Source organism: Macaca nemestrina, chromosome 4, assembly GCF_043159975.1.
Source record: "Macaca nemestrina isolate mMacNem1 chromosome 4, mMacNem.hap1, whole genome shotgun sequence".
NCBI classification, from domain to species: domain Eukaryota; kingdom Metazoa; phylum Chordata; class Mammalia; order Primates; family Cercopithecidae; genus Macaca; species Macaca nemestrina.
The window spans coordinates 184,472,761-184,492,249 of record NC_092128.1 but is presented as its reverse complement, the minus strand read 5'-3'; the positions used below and the strand labels follow the sequence as shown (position 1 = coordinate 184,492,249).

At 48.6% G+C, this 19,489-nt stretch overlaps 1 protein-coding gene across 1 annotated transcript in view; it reads left to right on the top strand.

Annotated features, from left to right (window-relative positions):
- The first annotated feature begins 18,015 nt into the window (after positions 1 to 18,015).
- Positions 18,016 to 19,489, top strand: part of LOC105472601 (transmembrane serine protease 2) — a 40,672-nt gene continuing 39,198 nt past the window's right edge. The window contains exon 1 of the mRNA XM_011725990.3: positions 18,016 to 18,095. The gene's annotated coding sequence lies outside the window, so the exon portion shown is untranslated. The remainder of the gene's footprint in view (positions 18,096 to 19,489) is intronic.

Genomic DNA, 19,489 nt, shown 5'->3' with positions numbered 1-19,489 from the left:
TTTATGTATTTTTCTTTTGTTTTTCCCTTTTCTCTCCCTCTGGCAGACTGGAGCTGGCTGTGGACTTTATTTCTCAGGAGAAGGAGGTGGCAGCTGGAGAGAGTGACCCGTGGGTCTTCCTGGCTTTTCCTTGGCCAGCTAGGTCGCTCCGGAGCTGGGAGCCAGAGTTCCGCTGAGCTGTGGGACCGAAGGCCACTGGCTCCCCTGCACCTGCGGACTGAGACGCCCACCTGCTGAGACCCAGCCTCTGTGTGCTTAGGGGTCCCCCTGCTACAGGGTATTGAGGTGAGGTCTGCCTTTGCCCAGTGTGACAGCACTGCTTTCAGAGCTTTGAGAAGGCTGTTATCATTTGTTCCTTTTTGAACTTTCTACCTCCCCACTCAGAGAATATTTCTGGAGATAGAGTTTTATAACTCCTGCTGCATAGTTGGTGCCTGCTCTCGACAACATTAAATCTATTTTCAGTGCCCCTCCTGCCACAAAATAATGTTTTTATTTCTCACATCCCTGGCAACACTGGGTTTATTTTTATTTTTCGTTACTGTCTGATGTACATGGAATTTTAATACTTTAATATTGTCCTCATTCCTTTCCTTCCATGTCTGTGCCGTGCACTTTTTTCAGGTGGACGTAAATTGTTTTCACAGCTTCTTGCTCATTCGTATCTTTCCTGGAATTCCCCCATTCTGCCTCTCGTGGGCAGCCCCAGAGCTCTGTCCACGGCTGACCCTCCCTCCCTGGGTAGCTCCTCTGGGCCCCAGCTCTAAGTAGCACTTCCCTGCTGACGACCCCCAAGTTCACATCTCCATCCCCTCAACTCCAACTGCCTGCCACCACCTGCACTTCACTGTTTAATTAGCACCTCAAGTTGAACCTGTCCAAGGCCAAGTTCTTGATGTCATCTTGCACATCTGCTTTCCCCACCTTCGTCAGTGGCGGCTCCATTCCTTCAGCTATTCAGACTAAAATTCCTGGGGTCACCTCTGACTGCCCAGTTCTCCTTAGCCCCCATATTCTGTTTGCTAGTCCTCCACTCCCATCCCCCGCTCTAGGATGTCTTGGGCACTATTGAACAAGCCTTCTGCTAGGACCTCCCCTCCTTGGCACTGCTCCCAGCACTTCGCTTGTAACACAGCAGATAGGCCGGGCGCGGTGGCTCACACCTGTAATCCCAGCACTTTGGGAGGCTAAGGTGGGTGGATCACTTAAGGTCAGGAGTTCGAGACCAGTCTGGCCAACATGGCAAAACCCTGTCTCTACTGAAAAAAAAAAAGTAACACAGCAGAGAGCAGACTGTTTCTTTTGAAGTGTTAACCAGGGTATGTAATTTTTCTGGTCCCAGCCATCCAGAATGCAATCCTGAATTCTTCCTGCAGTCTTCAGGGCCTTCCGTAATGCACTCTTACTGCCCTCCTGAAAGCTCTTCCCATGCAGAGGCACCTGCTGCTTCTCCTGCACATGGGCACCCTCCCAGACTCCTGCCGGAGATGGAGCCCCTTCAATAGTCAGGTTGGCCTCTTTTCCTGGCTTTACTTTTTTTTTTTTTTTTTAGCGCCAGCGCTACACTTCCATTATTTGTTAGTTTCTGCCTTCCCTGCTGGGACAGAAGCTGCAGGAAGCTCCATGTTCTGCTCTCTGAACTTCCAGGCACAGGTGGGCAGTAAATGTGTGCAGCCGCCCTGCAGAGCAGATGCAGGGGCGCAGGTGTGGGGCCTCCATCATTTTCCTCATTCTTTCTTTTTCTTTTTCTTTTTTTTTTTTTTTGAGACAGAGTCTTTCTCCATCACCCAGGCTGGAGTACAATGGTGTGATCTCGACTCACTGCAACCTCCATCTCCCGGGTTCAAGTGATTCTCCTGCCTCAGCCTCCCATGTAGCTGGGATTATAGGCGCCCACAACCACACCCAGCTAATTTTTGTATTTTTAGTAAAAATGGAGTTTCACCATATTCGTCAGGCTGGTCTCGAACTCCTGATCTCAGGTGATCTGCCCACCTCGGCCTCCCAAAGTGCCAGGATTACAGGCATGAGCCACCGCGCCCAGCCTTTTCCTCATTGTTTCCAAGCTAGGGAAGTTAGGAAGTGGAGAGGGTGCACAGAGGGAAGCCAAGGTGGTTCATGTGCTTGGCGGCAGCTTCTGACCTCCATCATGCGGGGAGACGGGTCTCTGGAGCTCGCTGCTGGGCATCAGGGGTTGACCAGACCCCAGTGCCTCCTGGAACAGCTTAGGGCAATGGTATTTCAGTTCCCTGCAGGGCTGCCACTCAGATGCCCGCAGGGCTGGGGAGCTCCTTCCTGCTCCTCTAAAAGGTGGCCCAGTGAGCCAGGTCTCCCATATTTTAAAGAGAAGCTGGAAAGCTGAATCTTATGTGAAGTCTCCTAGTTTTAAAATGTCAGTTCAAATGTTTGTAAATTTCTGTATTTCTAGTAAGATACATTGTATCTGGTTTGGCCCACTACAGTCAACTGACAGTTTTGTTCTGGGTCAATCTAAAGTTAATTGATGCATTTTTAAAAGTTGATGATTTTTTTTTCTGGCCTCCAGCGGTATATGTAAGTCACAGAACAATTAAGATACAGAACTGTGATTCAATGTTACAACCCATGTAGAAGAGAGTTCAGTTTTAAGGTTTAGTTTCTTTCATCTTACAAAATAGGATATGGACAGATAATTTCACCATGAGTTTGTTCAATATTTTCTTATGAATATGAATACATCATCCTTTCCATAGACATTTTAAAGCATCTGCAGGAAAGTGTCATGTTAAATATACATATCCTTCATTACTACGAATGTGAAAGTCATCCCTACATTTGTGCAGTATACAACCTGAACAACTACACATGGCAACCCTAGGTATGGATATCTCTTTCCAGCCCAGTCCAGCTCTAGACTGCTTTGCAAGTTGCCTGAATTCTCTACTTCTTGGAAAATATACCTTGGATTTGGCTAGCTCTTTGTCGTTCACAAGTCTCTCTTTATTCATTGGTTAATTTAATCCTTCATGACCCAGAAATATGTTATTATGCCTATTTTATGGATAAAGCAACTAATTCTCGGGGAAGCTGAGCAATTTTTCTGAGATTACAGAATTAGTTACAGGTACAGTGAGGGGCAAAGCTGTGCTCTGATCTAAGGGGTCCCTGGAGCTGAGATGGTCCACCCTGCATGACTTGGTGCATCTTCCTTATCCTTTGGGCAGGTGGGTATCCTCACCCCCACCCCGGCACCCATAGTCCACCCTGGGGGTGAAGTTCAGTCCCTCCCAGTGTGCTGCCTGGGGTGACCAGGAGCCAGTGTTTCAGTGAGCAGTTAAATGCCGGGCCGAGCCGGCTCACAGGCTCTGAGCACAGGTGCTTTCAGCTTCCACATGCCTCTCACACACAGGGCTGGGTGGCTCCCAGGAGGCGAGCATACTCACCGCACACATGCCTGTGACTTCTTGTCACCTGTGATGACCTCATCACCTAAAAGGTCTAACTCACCTTGAGCAGGAATCTTGAAATTCCTGACCATTTTTTTTTAGCATCTCAGATATTAAAACAATTTTCAAACTGCCATTAGCCTAAGGGATTGCAGGTGATTTTTGAAGGACAGAGTAGGTAAAGAAGGAAGTAGCTTCTGCACTGCCCCCCACCCCTTGCTTTCTTTTTATAGTAGAATTCTTTTTTTTTTTTTTTTTTTTTTGAGACGGAGTTTTGCTCTTATTGCCCAGGCTGGAGTGCAGTGGCACGATCTCAGCTCACTGCTACCTCCGCTTCCTGGGTTCAAGTGATTCTCCTGCCTCAGCCTCCTGAGTAGCTGGGATTACAGGCGCCCACCACCACACCCAGCTAATTTTTGTACTATTAGTAGAGATGGGGTTTCATCACGTTGGCCAGGCTGTTCTCGAACTCCTGACCTTGGGTGATCCGCCCATCTCGACCTCCCAAAGTGCTGGGATTACAGGTGTGAGCCACCATGCCCGGTCTTTTTAAGTGAAGTAGAATTCTTCACTGTTTTACAGCAGACATTTTGTTGCCATGATTGGAAGACTTTTACAACCAGGAACATAGCCGCTGTTTTATTTTCTCTGTTAGTTTTATTGAGTAGTTTATCACTGTATAGTTGGCACTGGTTATTGGCAGACATAGGCTCTCCAAATCCCTAACACACCAACACAAAGTTGGCTAATTAGTCACAGTGATAAACGAAGTCACGCAGTGCCTGGGAGGCAGGAGGGCAAGGTTGGAACCCCCTGAAGATTGGAGTTGGGATAAGGTGGAACATTCCCTGTCAAAGGGTCAAAGGGTCGAGGAGTTGGTGAGGAATGGGTGTGGACCATGTTGCAACAGCCCAGGCTTGGTGAGGACAGCTAGACAAGGGGTTTAAGGTGAGAGATTCAAAGAATCTTAGGGCACAGAGTTGCTGCTTTCCATTGAAGAGCTGATAGATCTTTCTGGAGGTTTCCACGAGAAATTTGCCCCATTTCATTTACTGGGCTGGAGTCTCCTGGAATGACTTTGCCAGTCACGTGAATGGAAACAGTGGAAGAGCAAAGTCTCTCCTTAATTACACAGGGAACTGTTTGGGGTGCCGGGCACAGGTGGTTTAAGTTCTCATTTCTGTTTTTTTTTTTTTTGACAGAGTCTCACTCTGTCGCTTAGGCTGGAGTGCAGTGGCGCGACCTCTGCTCACTGCAGCCTCTGCCTGCAAGGTTTAAGGATTCTCCTCCCTTAGCCTCCCAAGTAGCTGGGAGTACAGGTGTATACCACCACGCTTGTCTAATTTTTGTATTTTTAGTAGAGCCATGTTGGCTAGGCTGGTCTCAAGCTCCTGACCTCAAGTGATCAACCCACTTTGGCCCCTCTAAGTGCTGGGATTATAGGCGTGAGCCACTGCACCTGGCCAAAGTTCTTGTTTCTTAAAGGACAGATTTACTAAAGCTGCTATGGTTTCCAAAATCAGTGGGAAAAATGGGCAGTTGTGTATTTGAATCTTTAACTATACACATTTATAAATATAAATATACATTTAACTATATTTATATTTATGTATATATACTGTATATATGCCTGTTTGTACACATATGTGTATACACGTGCATACACACATACACATACATGTGCATAGATAATTAAGTTGTTCTCAGCATGTGATATATCCCAGAATCTGGAAGCAGAGGTGCTCAAGTAGGATGAACTGTGTTGCTGGTTGGTCATTTGGCTTGCTCCTGACCGGGTGCTGGGAGTGATAACAGCAGGCTGGCAGTGTACTGCTTCTTTGTCCCTGAAGAAATGAGAGAGGAGTGACCTAGCCATCTGCGACATGCAGCCACCCCAGGGTCGCTCCTGTTCAGCGCAGAAGCCCATCGCCCCCATCCCTATGGATCTGCATGTTTCAGGGACCCTTTGCTCAGTCCCTCTTTAGCTACATGTCGTGTTTGTTTCTCTGTAAACGCAGCGATTCAAGGGTTTTGTGAACCTTACTTTGGGTCAGCCATTTTCAGGAAAAAACAAAACAAATGAAAAACAGGTGCAGTTCCCTAAATGGACTCTGCGCCAGCGGGGTTTTGGGACTGGGAGGAGTTGAAGGGGGGTAAGTGCAGCAGCAGAAGCAGTGCCTGGCCGCCAAGGCTTTGGGAGCCCCAAACTAACCCAGAGCCTCAAAGGTGTTTAAGCGTGAGCACCGCGGGAGCATCCGTGGAAATTTTTTTTTTTTTTTTTTGAGACGGAGTCTTTCTCTGTCGCCCAGGCTGCAGTGCAGTGGTGCGATCTCAGCTCACTGCAAGCTCCGCCTCCCGGGTTCACACCATTCTCCTGCCTCAGCCTCTCGAGTAGCTGGGACCACAGGCGCTGGCCCCCACGCCCGGCTAATTTCTTTTTGTATTTTTAGTAGAGACGGAGTTCCACCGTGTTAGCCAGGATGGTCTCGATCTTCTGACCTCGTGATCCTCCCGCCTCGGCCTCCCAAAGTGCTGGGATTACAGGCGTGAGCCATCATGCCTGGCCAGCTTAACCTATTTTTATGAAGTTACTTGCATGTATTTTAGCTAGAAAAAAAATGTACAAGGATCAAAAAGCATATTTTACGATTATAAAGACTTATGAACGACCAGGCACCGTGGCTCACGCCTGTAATCGCAGCACTTTGGGAGGCCGAGGTGGTGGATCATGAGGTCAGGAGATTGAGACCCTCCCGGCTAACACTGTGAAACCCCGTCTCTACTAAAAATACAAAAAATTAGCCGGGCGTGGTGGCCGGTGCCTGTAGTCCCAGCTATTCAGGAGGCTGAGGAGGAGAATGGCGTGAACCCGGGAGGCAGAGCTTGCAGTGAGCCAAGACTGTGCCACCGCACACACTCCAGCCTGGGCAACAGAGCGAGATGCCATCTCAAAACAAAAAACAAAAAACAAAAACAAAAAAACCAAAAACTTGCGAACAAAACCTTGAATTTTAGATATTTAAAAACTTATTCTAAGTGGAATAATGTTTCTCATTTTTCTAAGCAATGAAAAAAAATATGACCCAGATTATCTTCACCCATGAAGAGACTCCTCTTTGTTGGGTGGGAGTGGAGGAGGGCAAGGGCCCAGCCTTAGGGGAGGGCTTCAGTGAGGTCCATTCTATCAGAGCCACCTTTCTGGATATAAAATTGCATTTGGCAACAGACATACTTTATTTTCTCTTGACAGACCATAGGTAATGGGTTCTGAAACAGATAATAAAAGCTGTACTACTCATTTAGAAACACATTTTAGTAAGATGTTAAAAATATAGGAGAGGTAGATTTTTGTCTATGCAAATGAAGCTCTAAAACTAGTTTCCTGGGCTTCCAACCACACTGGCATCTCAGCCCCCAGAACACAGGCACGTGCCCCTTCCTACTCTGGACCTGGCTGGGGTGGGCAGAAGGTGGGAGGGGGCAGGAGAAATCAGAGGTGCACGTTCTACCTCCATACATTGAGAAAGGAAGTCCCTTCCCTCTTCAACCCTTCCAGGATGCCCTTGCCCTGAGGTCAAACTAAGCTCTTTGGATGAGTCTTTGATGCCTCCAGGGTCTCATCGATCCCTGCCTCCTCCTCAAACAGCAGGGACTTTCAAACCTTTGAAAGCAGCAGCCTCCATTTTGCAGATGAAATCTTGCACACCTTCTTCAAAATGGGCCCTAGCTGAGGTGGATAACAGAGGGTGTTCAGACTGCTAGTGCCTGCCCTCCCTTGGCCTCCAGCCCAGCCATCCCCTCCCCACTGCTGTGGGACTTCCTTGCCCCACACCACAGACAGAGCTAGGTACCAGGGCTCCTGTCCTGGGGAGGGAGAAGTGTCTCCTCCAAACTCCCTCTGCCCCACGCTGGAGTCCCTGGCTGCCTTTCCTCATCCATTCCTAGTGCAGGGAACTCCCAGGCCGTGGAGAACTCCCAAGGGACAAGATGATGACAAGGATGCTCTGCTTGATTTGACCCAGCAATTCCATTACTGGTTATACATCCAAAGGAATATCAATCATTCTGTTACAAAGATACATGCACGTGTATGTTCATTGCAGCACTATTTGCAATAGCAAAGACATGGAATCAACCCAAATGCCCATCAATGACAGACTGGATAAAGAAAATGTGATACATATACACCATGGAATACTATGCAGTCATAAAAAGGAACAATATCATGTCCTTTGCAGGGATGTGGATAAAGCTGGAAGCCATTATCCTCAGCAAACTAACACAGGAACAGAAAACCAAATATTGCATGTTCTGACTCATAAGTGAGAGCTGAACAATGAGAACACATGGACACAGGAGGGGAACATCACACACTGGGGCCTGTCAGGAGTGGGGTGGGGGGAGGAAGAGCATTAGGAAAAATATCTGATGCATGCTGGGCTTAATACCTAGGTGATGGGTTGATAGGTGCAGCAAACCACCATAACACACGTTTACCTATGTAACAAACCTGCATATCCTGCAAAGTTTCACCAGGACTTAAAATTAAAAGACTCTGCTTAATGGAACTTCAGTCAACTTCCTGAGTTTTTTTTAGGGTCCATATGTGAACTTCCTTCTAAAATCCAGCTCCAGCAAAGAACCCTGCTAAGTCAGTTTGGTGAGAACTCCACCCTCGATATCCGATGGGTTACCTCACCCTCCACTATCCCCCGGATGATGTTTGATCACCCCAGCCTGTCCTCAGCAAGGGCAGTTTAGCCAGAATCCCCCTCACCCCTGATGTTTCCTCTTAGTGATTTTCTATCCACGGACCCCACTCTTCTCCTGGGCTATCAGTTCCCACTTGCCTGTGCTGTAATCAGAGTGGAGCCCAGTCTCTCCTATGCCGCAAAGTCCCATTGCCGTGGAGCCTATACCTATTGCAATGGTCCTGAATAATCTGCCTTTCCATCTTTAACAAGGGTCTTCAAATAACTTTTTAAACCATGGAAAGCAGGTGCTGCCTTTCTGGGAAGGATTTGGGGCAGTGATATTACCTTGTAGGCCCTTTTAAAAGAAGCCTTGTGATACCTCACCCATCTTTGACCTCTGTAGCCTTTCATTCAAAATGGTGCTTTTTCAAAAAGCCTAGGATGTGAACTTGAAAGGTAATTCTGGAAGCTGACCTTTAATGAAGTTTGTTTAATCATAAACTCTTATTGCTGGAGCTAGTGCTGCATCTATTAAAAACTTTAAAGGGTACGGCAGGTACTCATATCTGATTAGCATCTGCACTTCACCAGGTGGCCATTTGTTGTCTAAAAATGTTGGCATTCAACAATGTAATGAAAATGTTGGTCCTGGATGATGAAAAAAGTCTTTCACACAGCAAGGCAGAGGATAGTGCACTCCATTGTGGGGCCCAGGTCTCCCTGCACCACTGACTAGGGCAGGGGTGAGGAAGTGGTGGGCCGCACCTCAGCCCAGAAGATGTGGTTTTTCCCAGGCACTTCAGAGGCTCTTTTCAATGTTTGCAATCACGGGGTCTCAGAATCTGCCAGGATTTAATAGGACTGGAGGAGACCAGAATTTTCCAGGATTTAATAGGACTGGAGACCAGAATTCTCTAGGATTTAATAGGACTGGAGGAGATCAGAATGGGCTCCCCAGAGGCCTCAAACCTCCATTCCTTTCTGTCACTCAGAGTGACATATAAGCCTCCTCCCCACATTTTCACAGGGGGAGTTCTTATTGCAATGATCCTGTGTCCCCCTATCATTGTGAATGCGCTGTGTTGGGACCAGTTAGAATTATGACAGAGGTCCCAGAGCCTCCTCCTGAAGACCTGCCTACCCAGTGAGAGGATTTCTCAGCAGCTGGTGACACATCCTAGACACAGGGGTTTCCACATGGAGGTGACAGCAGTGAGGTGGGAGGAGAAAGAGGCCCACAGAGAGGGAAGCAGGAGAGGAAGCAGACCAGGTGTCTTCTCACCCTCAGCTGCTGCTGCACTCCCCATGCTCTCCCAAACACCTTTCCCCCTGCAACTGCCTCCCTCTGGGTTCTGGAGCTAAGACAGCCTGCAGGACTTGGGGCCCCTGGGGACAGAAAGGGAGCAGAACAACCCCACCAACAGGGTTCCCTCCCCAAATCCTGTCCCCAGGAACCCCAGCTCCTGATTCCAACTCAGCTGCCCATCTCCTAGGGGCTATGTGGTGCAGCAAAGTCAAGTGCCCTCTCTGAACCCCAGTGTTCTCAGCTGTAAAATGGGGAAATCAGCATATCCATCTTGCACTGTGACTGGCAAAGCAAATATTCAGTAAAAGGTAATTGTTTTTATAGCATACACAGTGAGCCTTGGGGTTGAGCCTTATAACTTGTTTCAACCATGAAAAACAACAAATATTAAACAACCTTTTCCTTGTTTGAACAACTGGCATCTGGAATTCATCTGAAGAATTTGCTGAAAGCTTGGTGGTTGTATGAAGAGATCCATGAAAGTCTTTGCTATGGTAAGAATGTTAGAAACTTGATCCCTGATGGAACAGTATTGGGAGAGTGGCCTAATGGGAAGTGTTTAGGTCATGAGACTTAACTCTTAGGGATGGATTAATGATGATTAGAGGGCTTGAGGTTTTGAGGTTATGTGTTCTAGCTCTTGCTGTCTCACCATGTGATACCTTTTGCCATGTTATGATGCAGCAAGAAGACCCTCGCCAGACACAGCCCCTCAATCTTGGACTTCCCAGCCTCTAGAACCATGAGCCAAATAAACTTCTATTGTTAGTAAAATTACCCAGTCTGTGGTATTCTGTAACAGCAATACAAAACAGACTAAGACAGTCTTTATTTTTTTCTAAACAAGGGACTTCATTCATCCCTTGAGGACATGGCCAAAGGTCCTCGGCACTCAAGAGATTTGCTTCACCTGGCTCTTGTGAGAGCTGATCATCCCATCTATAGCATTCTACACATCCTGTCTTTACAAGGAACTTGTGAATTCTCTGTCTTGCCTTCTGACTACGAGTACTTGTGGGAATCTTAGAGCTGGTTCACATCAAAACTAAAGTACAGACACTGGGACAAACACTGGAACAAACATTGTTTTATTGCTGACATCATGAATAGCTGCATTATTCGTTTTCAGGTACACACATTTTAAAATCCATTAATGAAGAATCAAATGTCACTTTTCTTTTTCTTTTTTTTTTTTTTTTTGATACAGAGTTTCACTCTTGTTGCCCAGGTTGGAGCACAATGGCACAATCTTGGCTAACTGCAACTTCCCATCTCCTGGGTTCAAGCGATTCTCCAGCCTCAGCCTCCCAAGTAGCTGGGATTACAGGCACCCATCACCATGCCCAGCTAATTTTTTGTATTTTTAGTAGAGATGGGGTTTCACTATGTTGGCCAGACTGGTCTCGAACTCCTGACCTCGGGCAATCCACCCGCCTTGGCCTCCCAAAGTGCTGGGATTACAGGAGTGAGCCACCACACCTGCCCAAATGTCACTTTTCAAATTAGGAAATATTTCATACATACAAAAACATATATATACATATATAAAATACAAAAAAGGAATGAAGAAAAAATGAAGTGAACACCCATGTATTTACCTAGGTTCTCATCCAGGTTAAGAAACAGATTATTGCAATACTATTTTGCCCAGTTCCCCAGTTTGTACCCCCAGGCCCATTGAATCTCCATTCATTTCTACTAGGGGAATCACCCTACTGAATTTTGTGTTTATCAATTTCTTTCCCTTTTTCATAGATTTAGTATATATTTCTGACTATACATAATTTAGCTTTGGTTGTTAATGAACTTTATGCAAATAAGATCTGCAACTGGTTTTCTTGCCTAATACTTTATTTCTGAGAGTTATCCGTGTGGATACAACATTAGTTCACCATCTTTCATTGTTGGAGGGGATTGGATCACATGCATACACCACTGCACGTTTATCTTTCCTCCTATCAGTAGGAACTTACAGAATTTCCTATCAGTATTTGTTTTCTTTTTCTCCAGGCTTTGCAGTAGAAATAGTGCTTCTCTGAACATATGAAGGTTTTTGGTATGTTGCAAGAGTTTCTTTAGGGCACATACTTAGCAGCGGGATTTCCGGGTGAAAGATTTTCATATCTTCAACATTACAGCATGATGCTGAAAAGGGTTTCAAGTGATTGTACCAATTTATATGCTCCTCTCATTCCCTCTGCCCCCAGCAGATCCCCCATTTTGGCCATACATACTGTTGAGCAATTTTAATTCTTGCCAGTCTGGTGTGTATAAAATGGTAGCTCATTTCTAAAATTGTGTAAAATATACATAACATAAAATTTATACTTTTACCATTTTTCAGTGTACAGGTGAGTGGCATTAAGTACATTCACACTGTCATGCAATCATCACCACCATCTATTTTCAGAACATTCTCATCTTACCAAACTGAAATTCTCTACCCGTTAAACACTAACTCCCAACCCTCCACCTTCACCCCTTAGCCCCTGCCACCTACCATTCTATTTTCTGTCTTTATAACTACTTTGGACTTCTCTAGGGACCTCATAATAGTGGAATCATACAGTACTTGTCTTTTTGTGACTGGCATATTTCACCCAGCATAGTGTCCTCAAGGTTCCTCCACGCTGAGCACTCATTTGGTTTTGTGTTCCACGTGCTATAATGATGTGGTGGGGTGTGTGTGTGTGTGTGTGTGTGTGTGTGTGTGTCTTTAAAAGGGATTGCTTAGAGGATTTGGCCTTCTGGGTCAAACTGTGGGATCTGACTAAGCGGTCTCTCAATGGCTCTTGTCGTTGCATCTGAAGTTGGGACTTGAAGTCCACAAGGCAAGCATTTGGGAAGGGAAGAAGGTTATAAAATGAGGAAAAACAAGCTGGAACCAATGAGCATGAGCTGGAGCCCACAAGGCCAGACCACTGCCTGTAACAGTGACAAGAGGGTCAAGCTGGGCCTGGGGCAGGGGCTCATCATCTTGGACATACACACCTGGCCCTGGAATCAGACGAGCTGATAGAACATCCAGGGGAAGGCGGAGCAGTTGCAGATTTAGGCATTCTTCTTTGCTTTATTTTGCTTGGTTTCACTAAGTCATCTCCTCCTCCCTCCTCTCATCCCATTTTTTAATTATTTGGGTTTGGATGCTAATCATATTATTATTATTATTATTATTATTATATATGCTTCAAATCCTAAGGACCTGTGCTACAATTCACCTCCAGGGCCTGTCAACAGTTCCATATCACATTTCTCTCTGTCACTGAAACTTCAAGCACCATTGGATCTGCTGGGTCCTATGGCCCAGGTGTCAGAGCAGCTTGCACAGCAGCCTGGCCTGTTGTAGAGCCTTCTCCTGTTCTGGGACCCACTCAAAACTAGCATCTTTTCAGGTCACTCAGTAAGTGGGCCAGAGTAACACATCCAACTGTTTTGCCTCTAAAATCCAAAACAGAGGCACATGCTTAGAAGGCATCTTTGGATTTTAGAGGCCGAGGCTGGTCTCAAACTCCTGACCTGGTGATCCAACCCCCCCACCCCCTTGGACTCCCAAAGTGCTGGAATTACAGGTGTGAGCCACCGCACCCGGCCAGGAGAGGACTTTAGTCATCAAGTGGGGAGGGCGCGGAGGCTCACGTCTATAATCCTAGCACTTTGGGAGGCCAAGGTGGGTGGATTGCCTGAGCTCAGGAGTTTGAGACCAGCCTTGGCAACACAGTGAAACCCCGTCTCTACTATAATTCAAAAAATTAGCTAAGCATGGTGGGGGGTGCCTGTAATCCCAGCTACTCAGGGGGCTGAGACAGGAGATCCCTTGAACCCGGGAGGCGGAGGTTGCAGTGAGCCAAGATTGTGCCACTGCACTCCAGCCTGGGTAACAGAGTGAGACTCCATCTCCAAAAAAGAAATCAAGTGGATAGGATGACCCATTCTGTAGATGCCAGTCAGCCTTTCCCCGGCCACTCCTGTCATCACCCAATGGGCTCATGGACAAAGTGGCCTCGGTGGCAGGGAAGGATATTATGCATGGACTCAGCAACATGGACTCTCACTGACCAAGGCCGAACTGGCTACAGCCACAACTGAGTGCCCATCTGCCAGCAGCAGAGACCAGCACCAGGGCTCTGATATGGCACGGTTCCCCAGGATGATCAGGCGGCAACCTGGTGGCAGGCGGATTACATTGGACCGCTTTCACTATGAAAGGGGCAGCATTTTGTCTTTACTGGAATAGACAGTCTGGATGCAGATTTGTCTTCCCTGCACACAGTGCTTCTGGTGGAACTCAGAGAATGCCTCATCCACCATCATGGTATTCCACACAGCATTGCTTTTGACCAAGGAACTGACTTCTCAAACAGCATGGCAATGGGCTTATCCTCATGGAATCGACTGATCTTCCCATATTCCCCACCCCCATGAAGCAGCCGACTTGATAGAATGGTGGAATAGCCTTTTAAAGACGCAGTTACAGTGCCGGCTAGGTGAAAATGCTCTGCAGGCTGAGGCAAGGTTCTCCAGAAGGCTGTGTATGCTCCAAATCAGCATCCAATATGCGGTGCTGTTTCTCCCATAGCCAGGATTCACGGGTCCAGGAATCAAGGGGTGGAAATGGGAGTGGCACCACGCACTATTACTCCAAGTGGCCCACTAGCAAAATTTTTGCTTCCTGTTTCTGTGACTTTACGCTCTGCTGACCTAGAGGTCTTAGTTCCAGAGGGAGGAATGCTGCCACCAGGAGACACAACAGTGATTCCATTAAACTAGAATTTACGACTGCCACCTGGCCACATTGAGCTCCACATGCCTCTGAATCAACAGGCAAGGAGAGAGTTATGGCATTGGCTGGGGAGACCGATCTGGACTATCAAGGAGAAGCTAGACTACTACTACTCCACCAGGCAGGTAAGGAAGAGTGTGTCTGGAATACAGTGATTCCTTAGGGTATCTTTTAGTTTTACCATGCTTGTGATTAAGGCCAATGGAAAACTACAACACAATCCAGGCAGGGATATTAATGGCCCAGACCCTTAAGGAATGAAAGTTTTATCACTCCATCAGATTAAGAACCATGGCCAGTTTCCATGCTTTCCGAAGGCAGAGAGAACGTAGAGTGGGTAGTGGAAGAAGACAGTTACAAACACCAGCTATTGCCCATGCAACCTATTACAAAGCCTTAGATTGTCATGAATATTTTCTCATTTTTTTCTAAATACATTTGTGCACATATTTGCATATGCAGTATATATCTCTGTTTTCTTTTCTCTCATATTCCCTTATTACACAACTTAAGGTGTATTGACATTATATCATTGTATTAAGTATTGTTAATTTTACGTTATGGTGTTTTAGTTATGGAATACCAAGGAGAAGTGTAAACACTTGAGAATTTTACATCCACTTCTGGGGAAGGGCTTAGTGCATTTTTTGGTGGTATGTAGAAGAGTTTTATCACATTAGGCAAAATTATTACTTTGCTATTGTCTTTAGAGATAAAGTATGGTGTAAGGAGATGTGTGGGTGTGAAGTTGACAAGGGGTCAACTTATGGTATATATATATATTCACGCTTAGGTAAAACTAAGGTCTCATTCTGTCATCCAAGCTGGAGTGCAGTGGCACAATCAAAGCTCACTGCAGCCTCAAACTCCTCAGCTCAACTGATCCTCTCACTTCAGCCTCCCAAGTAGCTTGGGCTACAGGTGCACACCACCATTCTTGACTAATTTTTAAAAAACGTTTTGTAGAGGCAGGTTCTTGCTGTAGTGTCCAGGCTAGTCTCAAACTGCTGGGCTCAAGAGATCCTTCCACCTTAGTCTTCTAAGTGCTGGGATTACAGGTGGGAGCCACTGCATCCAGCCATGGTTAATTTTATGTGTCAAGCTGACCTGGTCATGGGATGCCCAGGTAACTGGTTAAACATTATTTCTGGGTGTCTGTGTGGGAAGGTGTTTTTGGAAGAGATTAATGTTTGAATAGACTGTGTAACACTCATTGCCCTCAATTTGGGCAATCTGTTGAGAGCCTGAACAGAACAGAAAAGGGGAGGAAGGTTGAATTTGCTCTCTGCCTACTGTGTGAGCTGGACTTTGATCCTCTCCTGCCCTCAGCACTCCTGGTTCTCAGGCCTTCAGACCTGGACTGGAATCTGTACCATCTACTCTCTAGTTCTCTGACTCTCAGGACTTTGAAAGCTACAACACCAGCTTTCCTGGGTCTCCAGTCTATAGATGGCAGAATGTAGAGCTTCTCACCCTCCATAATTGTATGAGTCAATTGCTTATAATAAATCTTTATATATATTATAGATAATATTTATTACATATAAGCTATGTATAATATATATCATATCCGTATTATATCATGCATATAAATACGCATGTTTATGTGTATATTATTTATATGTATTTATCTATAATATATAAAATATTCATATTTATAAATAATATATAGAAATATAGATGTGTGTATATACATGTGTGTGCATATATATGTGTATGTAAATATTTGTATATCTCCTGTTGTTTCTGTTTCTCTGGAGAACCCTGGTTATTAATATAAAAGGAAAAATAAATGGTGAATGAACAACCACTACAAGAGGTCTGAGTCTGTGGCAGCACTTACTCCCTGGTTTGTGGGTGGAAGTAGCAGGCACTAAACACACTGTCAAGACAGAAATAAGTGAGTTGCTGCCGAAAGACAACTGGACTTGACCTGTGTGCTGGAGGCGGTCTTTTGAGGGTCTCCCACTGGGGCAGACTGGAGAGCAGGGCAGTGTGGGGGATGGGGAGGGCTGGGGCATATTTGGGACAATCCCTGTTGTAGGTGCCACCAGCAGACCACAAAAGGTGCCAAAGGAGGGAGTGAGAGGGAAGGGTTTACTAGGAAAGTCCTGCCAGACAGGAGACTTCCAGGAGAGCTTCCCAGGAAGGGAACAGTGAGCCAAGGCAGCCTGGGATGGGACTGAGTGGGGCTTTTTTCTGCTTTCACCTCATTTTAAAGCAAATCATGTTGATGTTGATTTGTATATTATGCAAGGGAGGAGAAAGCATGCTTCCCCTCTACCCTTCTAGATTCTTCAGGAAGTCTACAAATTAAATCGACATCAAATAGATGAACAAGAGAAAAGCTGTTTCAATGTATGTACTCACAGATGGGAATCCCACAAGAATATAAGACTTAAAGAGCAGGCCAGGTGATTGGGGGGTCCAGAGCCGGGGCTCACCCCTGTTATCCCAGCACTTTGGGAGGCCAAGGCAGGTGGATCGCTTAAGCCCAGATTGGAGACCAGCCTGGGCAACATAGGGAGACCCCCATCTCTACAAAAAATTAAATTAGCTGGGTGTGGCGGCACTCGCCTCTAGTCCCAGCTGTTCGGGAGGCTGAAGTCGGAGGATTACTTGTGCCTTCGGAGGTTGAAGCTGCAACGAGCCAGGATTGAGCCACTGCACTGCATCCTGGGCAACAGAGTGAGACCCCTTCTGGAGAAAAAAAAGGTACAGCAGCCAGATGATTTGTCACTCTGAGTGACACAAAGAAATGGGGTTTGAGGCTTCTGGGGAGTGGTGGAGGAGTGAGGGGAGCGTAAGGAGAGGAGGTGTCTGGCGAACACAGGTTGCCCAGTGAGGCAGATAAAAGTTTCCCAGGTGACAGAGGTTGTCGGGAACAGCTCTCTTCCTGGTACAAATATGTTGACTAATGAACATTTCCTTTATAGGTGCAAATTTCCTTTACAAAAGAGCAGTTTCTCAGAGGTACTCCCGTGTCTGCAGTTTCTCAACATAACCAGTTCCAAATCATCAGTATGCCAAAGAGGACTGTTTTGGGGTAGCAGCTTCTGGTCTCCTCCAGTCCTACTTGGGGTGGTGAATTCTGGTCTCCTCCAGTCCTATTAAATTCTGGTGAATTCTGAGCCCCCGCAATTGCAAACATTGGAAAGAACCTCTGAAGTGCCCAGGAAGAGCCACGTCTTCCTGACTGAGGTGTGTCCCACCGCTTCCTCAATCCCACCCTGGCCAGTGGTGCAGAGAGACCTGGGACCCTCCTGGGGAGCCCTTTCCACTGGACGCTGGTGGGGGCCAAGAAAGGCCAGCCTAGGCGGACTGGGGAGGGTCTTGGGCGCCCGGCGCTGTGTCCCTGCCACTCGTGCTTGGGCCAGCGGTCCCCCAAGGCTGACTCCTGGGTCACTGCACAGAGGCCACACTGGGTTCCCCGGAGGCCAGGACGGGGCCGGCCGCCTGCAGGAGCTCGTGAGGTAGCAGCTCCGGGGGCTTATCCAGGACTCGAGGAGCGCTCCCCGGAATCCCCCTCCTTAACCCAAACTCGAGCCCTCGGGCAGCGCTGCGCCGCGGACCCGAGTGGGGCAGGCTGGCCGCTGGGGTAGGGCCCGGGAAGTGCCCCAGAGTCCCTCCTGGGTCCGGCCGCAGCCGGGGTTGAGCCAGACTGGGAACCCGTCCCGGGCTTCCCTTGGGAAACGCCTCCTCCCGCCGCACCCGCCCTCGCCCGCCCGGGGTGACCCGCGACGCGCATTTGGGGGTGTTGCCCTGGGCCCTGGGACGCCGCCTCCTGAGATTAAAGTGAGAGCCAGGGCCGGCGGGTCGAGAAGGCGCGAGCTAAGCCGGAGGCAGCGGAGGAGGGCAAGGGGCGGGGAGCGCCGCCCGGAGGTCGGCAGGTGAGCGGCGCCTGTACCGGGGTCCCGGCTCGGGGTCCGGGCTGGGGAGGGGAACCTGGGCGCCTGGGACCCGCCTATGCCCCCTGCCCCGCCCGGAGGTGAAAGCGGGTGTGAGGAGCGCGGCGCGGCAAGTGAGTGCGCCCGAGGGTCGAGCACTGGGGTCAGCCGGGCAGGGCGCCTCCGGGGGTGCTGGGAGAGTGCTGGGCGCCTGGGACCCCTTGCGTGCGGCCGAGAGCCCTGGCCGCCCCTGTTGGCTTGGCGTCGCGAGGCTGGGGCAGGTGGTCCTGCGAGTCCCTAGCCGGTTGGTGGAAGAGGGTCCTCCGGGGTCCCCGAAGCTGGCTCCTCGTCCGCCGCCTGCCCTCCAAGGCCCCCGCCTGGGAGCACCGGTAAGCCTTTTCTCTTTGAGGACGAGGACCGGGAGTGCTGTCCGTTGGCTTCTTTGTTTGGGAGAAATCTCTGCAGTCCCGCAGTGTTACCTGAACTCCTTCTGCTTCTTGGTTCCCTACTGAGGTAGGGAGAAACTGGAAACTCGCTGAGATGCCGGGAACGATACGGCCGGCGCGGCGGGGACCGTTGGGCCAGGCTCCGGGAGGGCCTCCGGGCGAGGCGCGAACTGCCCGTCAGTCCCGGGGAGGGACTGCTCGCGACCCAGGCCCCTTTGCGGTGACCCGCTGGCGGCGATCAGGGCCGGGGCCGCCTGGACACCTGGCACCCGCAGTTACCCGCCCGGGAGGAACCCGTCAGGCTCCTTGGCTTGCGCTGCGTGCCGGGTTGGGGGGAAGGCGGGGCACCTGGGCGCTTCGGTCCACCTCAACCTGTCCTGCCGGGCTCGGCACAGTGGCACCCTGAGTGGTCAAGTGCTCCAGCCTAGCAGTGGGCGCTCTGCTCGAGCACGGGTCCAGATGAAAAACTGCGCCATGTCCAGAAAGTTTGTGCGCCGAGAGCCCTGAGCGCTTGTGGCAGAGGAGGGCCTTCGCCCGCTCCGCCGTAGGGCACAGCGCGGTGGCCCTAAATCCTGTTCAGAACGCCCTGGTGGCAGGCCTAGTCACGAGGAATCCTGGTGGCTTGTTTGGGAAGGAAAGGATAACACGGAGGCCTGAGGTGAGCCTGTTGGGCAGGGGACACCAAGGGCTCGGCTTCGAGGCTGCTCAGCCCTCCCCTCTGTGCGAACCTGTGCGGTGGTCCCATGGCAATGCCTGACTTCACCGAGCTCCCAGCCGCGAGAACCTCCCGAATCATGGAAAATTACAAAGGCTACGCAGCCCAGTTACAAGGCGTTTGAAAAACCTGAAGTGAGACTACTACGGCTGTTGACCTGTCCCAGCAGTCTGGGAAGGTACTCCAGGAAGTGGGGATGGAGCCAGCTCCCCTGCAGGAAGGATGGGGGCTGGGAG